This window comes from Coenobita brevimanus, chromosome 75 (genome assembly GCF_032717465.1).
Source record: "Coenobita brevimanus isolate Jiangsu-jjx chromosome 75, ASM3271746v2, whole genome shotgun sequence".
Classification (NCBI taxonomy): Eukaryota; Metazoa; Arthropoda; class Malacostraca; order Decapoda; family Coenobitidae; genus Coenobita; species Coenobita brevimanus.
This window is the reverse complement of record NC_137028.1, coordinates 17,409,102-17,421,406: the sequence shown is the minus strand read 5'-3', so window position 1 is coordinate 17,421,406 and position 12,305 is coordinate 17,409,102.

Here is a 12,305-nt window from a genome sequence, read left to right as displayed (position 1 = left end):
CCAGATGGGAGGGGGGGGGGGAATGCCTCAGTCTGACTTTCAGCAGGATGTGACACAACTTGTTTACACTGATTACTGTCACTTTAGGTCATGTACTTTTTCAGAAAGGGCGTCTTTTTTTCTTTTTTTTAATATATACTGATTACTGCCACTTAAAGTCATGTATTTTTTTCAGAGAGTCCCCTTTTTTTCTCATAATACTCCAAAAATTAGTGTAATAACATTCCCAGCTATCTGCTTATGTCCCTGGGAAAGGAATGTTTCTTTTATAAACATTTTCAGTTACCGGTATTTTAACAAAATTTACCCCCAACTAATTTTAGCAGAACAGCGTTTCCTTTTATTCTGACTTACTGTCCCAGTCAGATAAAAAGTATATTTCCTTCATGTATATCATTCCAGATATTTTTCATAAATGAGTACCTTGTACACATCTAGGAAAGTTGTGAGGAAACCTAGGAAACAGGATATTTATACAGTCATAGATGTAGAGTATATGAGGCTCCATAGCTGCTAAATATTATGAATGGTTTCACTTTGCATATTGTTCAGTTTAATAATAACTACTTCAACTAAACGACTTCAGTGTGAGCATAAATATGATCCCTGGTCAGGTAGCCGTGCATCCCTCATCCCCATCCGTGATCAGCTCCTGCTGCAAATGCCATGTTTATATTCTGATAGGGGTGGATTGCAACATGATTTTCATGCTAGTTTGTGCAAGAACTCTGTTTAGTAGTCGTTTGTTTGGGGAGTTTAACACATGTAGCAGTGCTGCATGGTGTGTTCATAGTAAAACTACTGATGGACTTTTTTCTGTACTGTACTTAAAAGTTAGTACTGTATTATTGGAAGAAGTCCAGTTTTTGAGAATTATGGATAGCAACTTTGTTTCGTTTTGTGTATAAAGACTCCAACTTGCTTGCATGCGTCGGCCATGGTCACCTAATGGCGGCTCTGTATGCTGTGAGTATTTATGTGCCATTAGTTATATGTTTTGCCTTCAAAACTAGATTTAATGAACCATGAACCTCCCTTTCTGAAAGGCTTTGGAATATAAACCCTATTTTCCCTACAAGATACACTAGCAGGGGTATCTGGTGTTGCCGAAGTGAAAGCCTACAAGCGTGCATACTGGCATTGCCTGGTACCCTAGATGACCACTCCACCAGTGGGAGTACCATTTAACCCATTGAACCTTTGTTCCTCCTTGAGCTCATTTCCCCAGGGACCTATATTCTCACTACCCTCCCACCTACTCTACCCATCCACCCATACACCTTCCCACCCATCTTCTTGCCCAGTCACCTTCCCACCCACTCACCCATATGCACCCACCCATCCTGCCCACCCACTCACTCGCCCATGCTGCCTCACCATATCCACCCACTGACTCAACCTTGCCCATCCCACCAGTCCATGCACCCATGTGACCCTTTGTAGCATATAATGGTATGGCTTTAGAAGGACAAAACTGTATGGTTATTGGCTGCTGTATTAATTGTATTATTTCTGATTAGTTCTAATCATGGCCATCAGGGATGCCACTTTAGCAACTATATAGTACACATCGAAATTTGCCCTTAAAAATGAGCCCAGTTAGAGCTGTTAATAGTTCTGTATGCATCCACTTGATTTCCATAGAATACAGACAGACATTCTCCTTTTTAGATATATAAACATATACTTTGTTGAACATGATCCTTGCTGAACTTGCACTCTTCTAGGACATATCTACGGTGTTGGAAGAGGGTCAGCTGTACTACCTAGTGGTGCAATATGCCCGTTTTTCATTCATTTATTCAAGTTTTTTTATTCTACTCGTACGTAGCATTCGTTTAGGTATTCGTTGAACGAACTCCATCACCACGTTGATGTATTTTTGTATCAAATTCATGCTACCACCAGACTATTGTTATTCAGGCAAGGAAAGCTGTCATGTTGAAGGGACCAAAGAAAGCTACATCTAATCCCCACAGTCTAAAAAGTCACCAAATGTAAATAAAATCACCAGGAGTTACTGTAATATGAATAAAACAAAAAGTACATCAGTGGATTGAAGGAGTTGTTGCATGTCCTTCTGGCTAAAACTGTGGAGTTTGTTGTGCCTTTATTATTGAAAATTAAACACGAGTCCATGCATTTTTATGCAAGAAGCATGATGTGTCATGCTTTTAAGTTACTGATAGTTACCCCTGTTAGGATTATTTTTGTTCCTCCAGACTCAGTATTTTATTTATCTAAAGTTATATTGGTAACAGTAACTTTGTACAATAAACTGTGTTTTAATGTTGAGTTTTTATGTTACAGTTTTTGATCCTTGATCACACAACAGTTTTGGTCCAATAGCTAATGCTCCAAGTTTGATTCAGATTAATTTCATGTAAGGGTATGTTTGATCATTTTTCTGCTCTTGCAGCATCTTGTTGGGGAAATGTGGGCTGTACAGTGCTCAGAATTTTGCAAACACTGATGTAGTTTAAATATGTTTTACACTCCCTCTTCTGTTTTTCTATCCTTCTTTCTTTCCTCTTCCTTCTACCTCTGGGTGACTCTACATTGAGTGACAAGCCAAATGGTACACCAGGAAACCATTTACAGGACTACACTGGGTAGTAACCATATAACCAAATTATGGCTGCTGATGGTTTAATGGGTGCTTCAGCTGGATGGAGCCTTTGTAGGTTTATATGTAAGGGATGACTGGGGTTTATTGCTCAAGTAATGCCACTCAGGGATGATTGAGGATGGTCACTCTCATCTTAAATGTCAGGACCAACTTGCTTACCCCCGGGCTTCTATGCTTCTTGTGGAGCAGCATAGGATTGGATGATGGATGGACAGTCAGATTTGTGTGTGTGTGAGAGAGAGAGAGATCAACCGTATGTCCTCTGAAGGGACGTTTTGTCGAGTTTGTGTAGGTCATTGTCATTATTATTATTATCATTATTTAGTAGCTAGTAGTAGTAGCAGTAGTGGTAGTAGTAGTATGGGCGCACCCGGGGGAGGGGGAGCCCCGCGCCTGCCCCCCCCCCTTAGCTCTCTGGGTCCTTTAAAAATTTATATATATTTCGATAACAGCAAAACATGAAAAATTGGCAAGTACAAACAGAGTAACACATGTGCCAGCAGCTCTCTGACTCTAAATCTGTATATGACATCCCAGTAATTATCGCATTACCTGACCTCACCTCACTACGGCCTCTCCTCCCCTTAGAAAATTCCTGGGTGCACCCCTGAGTATTATCATTAATGTAACTTCGAGGGTGATTGTGCATGCAAGCCACAAATTTTTGAAGGGCATTCGTAGAGCAGTTGTGAGCACTGGGTAAGGTCAGCTTGCATAACAGAATACGAAGCATATTCAGCAGCAGGCCTTACTCTCAGCATAGATTGCAAAATGACTTTGAAGTCTCTTCATTCTCTTCTTCCACCATTGTTATCTTCTCTGATTCTCTAATTGCACTCACTTCCTTGCGCACCTCACCTTCTCTCATCTGATCACCCAAATTATGGGGTGGCTATTCCATCTTTCTGTCCAGAAAAAGTCAGTTTGCTTATGCTGGGTCCCTAGCAATATTGGGATGACTGATAATGAACAACCTGACTCACTCTGCTACTCTCTTCTCTAGGTCCTTTCTCCTCCCCATTCCTGCTCTTGATTTTCTTTTACTGTCTCAAACTTGAATGTTGCCAATCCTCATGGGATTTGCAGGTTAACAGCTAACTTCTTTACGTTAAGGTCTGAGTTCTTCCCTGGCGCACATCAACCCACCCCCACCCCTTGCCGATCTTTGCTGGGGCTATACCCATCTCACTCGTCATTTAGTTGGCCATGACCCTCAGCTCCTCTTCACATTTTAACAACCCCATGACTATCTGTCACATTTTTCTTGCTTGATTGTCTACACTTCAACACCATCTGTCAACTATCTTCCTTTCCTCACTATGTCAGACCCCACAGCTTACTGATTTCCTTGGTAACTCCCCCACTGTTTCTGTTTCCAATATCACTTTTCTTACTGCTAATCTCATCATACATTTAATAATTATTTCCCCTCCTCCCTTCTGTCTTAGTGCCATGTTTATGACTTGGTGCTAGTTCTTATTCATTCATTCTTTCGCAAAATGACTTATAGAAATTGTGGGCGTGTTATACACTTACGCCCTCCGTAAGTTAGATAATAGGACCGTGAGTCACTAGAGTACTTTTATACTCACTTCCCCCCTACCCCTCCTTTCCTTTTTTTCTCCCGTGTCCTTTCTCTCTGGTGCCTTTTCACGTGCCAACCCCTCTTCTCCCCTCCCCTAACAAAAGGCTCGCCAACAAAGCTTTCGAAACCAGAAATGAAAGTAATATTAACCCTTTCGATACGATTTTTTCTCTGTTTTATTCAGGTTGGCACCAGACTGTTCTGTTAAGCTTAGAGAAATTCGGAATGTCGGAGAGGGATAAATAATCTTCATTAATTTTCGCTGCCATAGAGATGCTTCGGTATAAGTAGGCTAGTACCAGACGATTTTGTTCAGTCGGGGACGAGATGGAATGGAGAGGTATACGAGTAAGGAGTGTGAGTTGGAGAGTGGGCAGCCTGATGACGGACAGAATGACGAGTCTTGTGGCCACCTCTTCGGGGATTACGGCATCTGAAAATAAAAATATTGGAGGTCTTGCGTTAATATCCTAGTTCCCTCATTTTGTTATTCAGACGGCGAGTGGGGTCATTTTAATGTTGATTTAAGAACGAACATTGGGAATATTATTAAACGTTTGTATCTACAGACCCATCAAAGTTTGGAAACAGGAAATGTTAAGTGGGGAAGTTCTGTCGTTCTGGTTTCTCTCATTTTATGCTTAGAACGAGTGGGATTATTTTACCTACCCTTAATGTTGGTATAGAAACGCCACAGCAAAAGAGTCGAGAAAAATAATAAGTATATTGCAAAGACGACAGGACGCCATGTAAGAAAGATACTTTAGTAACATTTTGACCTCCACGATACGATTTTACTCACTTGAAAATCCCCTTTCGACAAAGCGTCCGGTGGGATATTATTCGTTGATAGAAAAATTTATTTAAGGAGAATGTAATCCATTCATCTCATCCTGTCACTCTGCGTTGGAAGTGACGACTCAGTTCTTCTCGAGGGAAAGTTGGGTGCTGACAGTGCTAAAAGTTGAGATAGAGGGACGGGAAGGAGGGCAAGGGAGGGTCCACCTAGCCACTGGGCCTGCTCCGCCGCACCCAGTATCACCACGACATCCGCCTCAAGAACAACTAAGTCAAGGGCCAGAGCTAAGTGGCTCAAAACTTTGCATCTGATGGGCACGAAAAAGGGACAAGGTGATGGCTAGGGTTAATGGAAAATTTTTGTAAACTAGTACTTTATAGGGAAAGCGAAATGCCTTCCATACCACATACAGTATCACTACGATCTCGTGACTTGACGGTGGTCTAATAATCGTATATCAGCTGACTGGCTCTCGAAATTCTTCATCTGATAGGCGTGAATAGGGGATATGGCAGTAGCTATGGTTATAGAGAAATATTTTGAAAATATGATTCCTTATGCATGAACATATTAATAGCTGGTCAGGGGAAAACCATTTGGACTGAAGAATTAATGGAGATGTCAGATTTACATGAACACTCGTATGATCGTTTACTTTTGTGTACGCATGTGTGGGATGGTGGGAATATGAACGACAGTGATGCAACGATTCAAGCTGTTTTCTTAAAACCAACGTTCTTATGCAAAGTAATTTTATAATCGCTGGTAATCAACATTTAATTTTCGAAAAAGGAAATAAAGCGAACAAGCAATATATACATAATTTGCGATATTAAATAAAGCCGCCTGAACAACACCCGCGACAGCGTGTTTTAGGCCGATCCCGCCGACTGAACGCGCCAGTGCACAAAATTCAAATGTACACTGGATCACAAAAGTATCTGTGCACAACATGCATGAAACATTTGGGACCACAGAACGAAGGTCACTGAAATATTAGTATCCGATCTACCGATGTTGGTAGCCCTGATGTCGGGAGGTGTCATATTTCGCCAACTAGCAATATCCTCTTGCAAACATATAGCAAATGTAATGTTTATATAGACAGACACTGATGATACACAATGAGACGTTGGTAATGTCAGCAGTTGTTCGAACCTTTTCGGTAGGCATCGCATCCCCTGTGCACCGATACTTTTGTGATCCATAGTACGGATACCCATTTGGAAAAGGTATCACCTAATTAGGGGGCTTCGTCCCCCCAGGACCTTCCTATTACAATAACTACCTCATGGTGTGCATAACTTAAGTGGCATAAATTTCGACAGAAACCTAACTAGGAAAGCTTGGTTCCTAACCAGGGGGGCTTGGCCCACCGGACCACCCCAGCCAACATAAATATATATATATATATATATATATATATATATATATATATATATATATATATATACTATTAAAAAACAATAACTGCTTACATTATTCCAATATGAAATTTAGAAATACCATGTCACTGACGTACATAATTTTGTGTGTTTGTGTGTGTGTGTGTAATTCACCGGGTCGGTCAGGATCACTTGATGGTCGTGATCGTCAGCTTTTACCCTCCCGGAAGGGAGCTGAGAGCTCATATAGTCCGATCTAAGGGCAAGGCTGTGACCTTCACACACCCGTCCCCTTGCTCAAGGGGGACAGTAACCACCCACTTCGTTAGTGAAACTTTTCGCAACCTGAGCGAGGCGCGAACTCCCGTCCACCAGTTGGCAAGCGAGAGCGTTACCACTGCACCAGCGAGCGGTGTGTGTGTGTGTGTGTTTCTCTTTCTGGATCCAACCCGTCCTTTGTATGATAGTGGGAATATCGTTAAGATGGTGATGATGTACTTCCTTGTAGAGAGGATGGGGAAAGAGAAATTGACTAGGAGAGTGTGTATGATTGAGATTGAGGGGGAGAAAGGGAAGGGATAGGCTGAGGATGATAGATGAGAATGCTGGGAGTTGAAGAGCTACCTGATACCGGAGGACAGAGTAACATGGAAGCAGGGTTGCGCTGCATACAATAATTATTGTATTTATACAATAATTTGGGGTCTGCATACAATATGCAATAATTTTGCACAGATGTGGTTTGCTTTATATTCCCACACTAATGCATAGAGAATTGGAAGTTTCCCGTGACAGGAAATATGCGTTTAGAGCTAGGTCAGGGGAAGGTAGTGCTACAGGCAGGGCTGAGCCTCCCATGGGAGAGAAGACAGGTCAATCAAACTGCTTCAGCTGTAGTCAGGGTTGCCAGGTCCGCGGTTTTCACGACAAAATGGGCTGATTTTTAAACTGTGTGGCGGGTAAAATCTGGTAGCCGCGGGTTGGCGTTTTTTTTTATTGTTTTCCATTCATGCTGGCGTGTTTTTTGGCTTATAGGCGACAAAGCATGAAAACATGAAATATACAATCTGCTGAGGCTCATATGGGAGCATAAATAGGAATATTTGCGGTACAATAATAGTGCAATAACTGATATACGTAAGATACAGTAATCGAGAGGGAAATACAATAATTTTGGCCGTCCGGTACAATAATTTTGCCACTTGGGCAGCGCAACCCTGCATGGAAGCGAGTCCTTCATGGTCACTCCTTCCGGGATTAAGGCGTCTCGAGGTAGATAGGTCTTTATAACATTCGAGTTAGGTTTTAGCAGTAACGAAGAGTGTAACAGTTCGTAGTCTCCGTTTGTACTTATTGTGAATTTGTCCAGAGAAATATCATCTGAACTCTTATTTCCCACCATTTTAAACAAGAAAAGATAAAACACAAGTAGGGGTTATATCAGTTTTATCTGTATTTCTGTCTGTCAATATCTATCCATATATATCACATCTGGCTGTCTATCCATCAGTCTATCAAAAGCCAGACGCCTTAATCCCGGAAGGAGTGACCACAAACAAATCGTATGCATGTCACCCTGTTCACCATCAGACCCCCCTTTTTCTCACACCTCCCTCTCTCCTATACCTCTCCACCGCATCCCTCCATCTCATCGACACTGCCACATTTCTATTTACTCATCACTGCAGCCTTCAACCTTCCCGAGTAAGTTTCGCACATAATCCTCACATAAGTGCTTCCATGTTACTGAGATGGGAAAATGACGCTGCATCTGCTTTACCCCCACATACTCTCTGGTCACATCTACAGACAAAAGCTACAGCATTGGTAATGACGTTTCTTCTGCCTTGCCACCTGTCTTAAAGTTTCGTATTTTGATAGCCGAATTGTCATGCTGGAGACGCCTACACGTGGTGGCACTGATATAACTAGGTGGGTCAACTGACTGGTTAGTCAAAAGTCCCTCAGCCACCTCCCAGTCCCCCAAAAGGATGAGGGTGGACCACAGCAGAGCAGTTTAAACCAGCAATTCACTGAGTTCACTTTTCAGATATACTTGGGTTAATAGTAAGAAAGCTTTCTGGACATGGGACGATAGTATTGTATGTTAATTATGCTGAGAATGTTGCTCTTAAAAAATAATAATATTTTAGGGAATACGTTCGTGGAATATGAGAAATAAATCTCTGATGAAGTGATGTCAGGAAACGAAATAAGCTGATGAGGATTCGGTCCATGGTGCGGCAAGAGGCAGCTGACTGTATTTTTGCGGACTGACGAGGCTTTACAACTCTTCCTTTGCGATTTATTTTGCATACTACACCAAAATATTCTAGTGTTACATAATTTGGATGTATCTAGAGAGAGAGAGAGAGAGTTAAAGAAGTAAGGAGCCGAGAATAATGGGGAGGGAAGCGAATGGAAATAAATTGGGCTGTGGTGAGAGAGAGAGAGAGAGCTGTTCCAAGAGACAGAAAAACAGACAGACCATTTCCAAGAGCTAATAGATAAATTAAGAGCGAGGCAGCTCCGAGAAACCCCACGTGGCCTGCCGACAAAGGCGAGTGAGAGCGAGCGTTCCAAAGACCCCCCCGAGGCCCGCATACGTAATGTTGAGACAAAGGCGAATCTCCGTGCGCGTAAGAAAAGAGAAGTGCCCGGAAAAAGAGCAGAATGGTCAGCCAGGGTGTGAAAGCTAAAAAGAAGGCCCTGTGTGTGGCGATAAGGCAGGCGTGAGAGAGAGAGAGGGAGAGAGAAAAGTGTGTGTGAGAAAGAGAGAGGGTGGTGTGGGTGTGGGTGTGTTTTAACCTAGGCTATATGAAAAGCCAGGCACATAAAAAACATAACAGACAATGAATATATCCACAAGCAGCTCCTCTCTCTCTCTCTCTCTCTCTCTCTCTCTAATTAAAGGCAGGTATGCAGGTGCTGGCTCACATTACCTTCATTACCTCACTCTGAACTTCTGCGGGTCCCGATCACCTCCAATTTTCAACGCTCTGTTTCCAGCCAATTTTATTCAGCTGTAGGAGATAAACTATAGCTTTTTGCTTTAACTTGTCAGCTTTTAGAGGGGATGTAGAGCCGTAGTATTGTCCTATTCTGCCACATAGCTACGTGATACTAGCTGCAAAAGGACGAAAATCTAGGCCAAGTTAAGATGAACGAACAATAGTAATGAGGAGGCTAATGAAATCTGTATCTGACCCCTCTGTATTTAGAAAAGTTCCCCCTAAGACGAAGAAATTCGTTAACTGTGATTTTATTGTTCTTTTATTTAAGGGGTGGTGGTGGAGGGGGACCCCTTCACGTGGTGGCACCGATATAGATGAGCAACACACTTGTCCGGTTATGCAAACGTCCCTCAACCCACTCTCTATCCCCCGAAAGGTGAATGGTGGACTGTAGGAAGAGGGCAACTTCAGCCTGCAGTCCACTGGGTTACGATTCAGATGAGCCTAGGGTTGCAACTAGTACTACCGTTACTACTACTACTACTACTACTACTACTGTTATTGTTGTTGTTATTATTATTATTATTGAAAATTTGAAATACCGGCCGTGGCAACTCAGCTCGCCACCACACCCCCTGGAGGAGCCTACAGAGGAGTAGACGGTGCGCACGGCATGTACAGTCAATACAGACATAAGTTCACCTGGGCTGCGCGCCCTTATTCCCCGGAGTGCGCCCGACAAGATCACCCCAGTCCGAGTGCACTACCTTTCGGGCGAGCTAGCCCTCGCCAGGATCAGGGGGGAGCTGACCCTTCAGCACCAGGCAGCACCCCAGCGACGGCCAAAAGCCACGCAGACCAAGAGACGGCCCATAGCCGCTCCGACCAAAGGGCCACGGCCTATAGCCAGGCCCCAATGACGGCCAAAAGCCGCACACAAGAAAGGCCACGACCTATAGCCGGGCCGCCAAAGAGGAGATGGCCCATAGCCGCTCCATCAGGTGCTTCCTACACCCCTTGCAGAACCTGTGACAGCCCAAAGCCGCACGAGGGGAGAGACAGATACGCCCCCTCTCCTCCTGCAGTTGCCTTGGAGGGCACGACACAGGTGATGGCCCATAGCCGCGCCTGTAGGCAGTAGACAGCCCATAGCCACTCCTCATCTGCACGTTGCCCTCCACAGGGGACTTCGGCAATGGCCTACTGCCGCGCCGACAGGCAAGCGACAGCCCATAGCCGCGCTTCATCTGCGTTCATCAGGGAGTCAGTCCCCGGTGACAGCCCAAAGCTGCACCGACAGCGAAGGGATGGCCCATAGCCACTTTCCATTTGTTGACCAAAGGAACCCAGCGACGGCCTATAGCCGTACCGGGGAGGGACACCAAATTAAGTCCCTCGCCCCCTATAACTCCGCAGCGGGAGGGTAACCTGTGGTCAGCCCTGCCTACTGGCAGGAGCGCAGGCCGCCCCTCTGTTCACCCAGACCGAGGCAACCTCCAGGAGGAGGACTTCTGCCCCGAGGACTGGTGGAGAGGCCTGGTGTTATTTCCGGGGCTCTTCTCCATCCAGTCAGCCCCCAAGGAGGACCTCCACCTGACGGACTCCGTCCGGGAACAACGCCGCAGCCCCAACCTGATGGCGATGCCACGGGAAGGAGACCGCAGCCAACGGGCCTCTGAGGGCTCCCCCAGGACCCTGGGGCGAGACCTCAACCCTCCCCGACGAAGGTGACACCCTTCCTCCACCAGGCACCTGAGGGAGTGCTTCCAGGATCTGTTTGGCCCGAGTCCTAAGGGCCATACCCCATTCCCCAGCCCCGACAGTGAGGGGCCCTTTACCACGCCCAGCCCATACCCTTCACGAGAGACGACACCCCTGCGACTAGTCCCGTGGCCACGGGATGAAGGGACTCCTGATAATAATAATAGGACTCCGCTTACCCCAGGCCAACGACTGAGTCCCCAGGCCTCCCTCTTTCCCCTTTTGCCCGATCAATGACATTACCTGACAAAGACTGTGATACATGGCTCCTACAGACCGACAGTGAGAGGCAAGGATCGTGCGGTATAAGTGAATAGTGGGATGCAGTAGTGAGGAAAAACACCTGAGACAGTGCATATCCATTCTGTGTAAGGCGAGAGGCAAAAACTCAGTGTCATTATTACAACTCTGTGTCAGTGAACCTCCACCCTGTGTGAATCAAGAAACAGAGATCTATGACATCACGCATATAACCATCGTGAAACAGGAACCAGTCAGTGTCAGAGTAAATTCACCTGAACTAGTAAAACCTATATTTTGCCTTCCCACTGGAAACGAACCTCCTGTGCAGGGACTGTAAAGGGTATATTGCCTTCTTACCCAGACTAAGACTCCTGTCTATCTATTATCCTGTGTGATACTCCAAACCCACCTACCAGCTTATGTATTAATTTTGTTTAGCACATCTTCCTGTTCCATAGCAAAGAATTTGTCAATATACGTGTAAGGTTGTTGCTCGGTTTTTATGCCTTGTTCCTCTCATACTGTGTCTAAGCTGCGGTCTAGAAAGGGAACCCAGCTAATCCTACGCATTCTTGAGACGGGAAACCGACTCTAAAACGGCTAGCATAACAGTTATTATTATTATTATTATTATTATTATTATTATTATTATTATTATCGTTATTAATATCACCACCACCACCATCATAATCATCATCATCATCATTATCATCACCCTAACCCCATTCCTCACCAGCACAGGAAAAGACCAGTATAATATCACACAAAGAACTCAGACATTTAGCATAAAAACTGGGGCTTTCTAATTACTCCAGTCGAAGTTAAGGGAATAACATGTGTTTAAGAGGAGAGTGAAAGCGGGGATCACTTCTCATTATCTGTGTGTGTGTGTGTGTGTGTGTGTGTGTGTGTGTGTGTGTGTGTGTGTGTGTGTGTGTCGCATCATTGG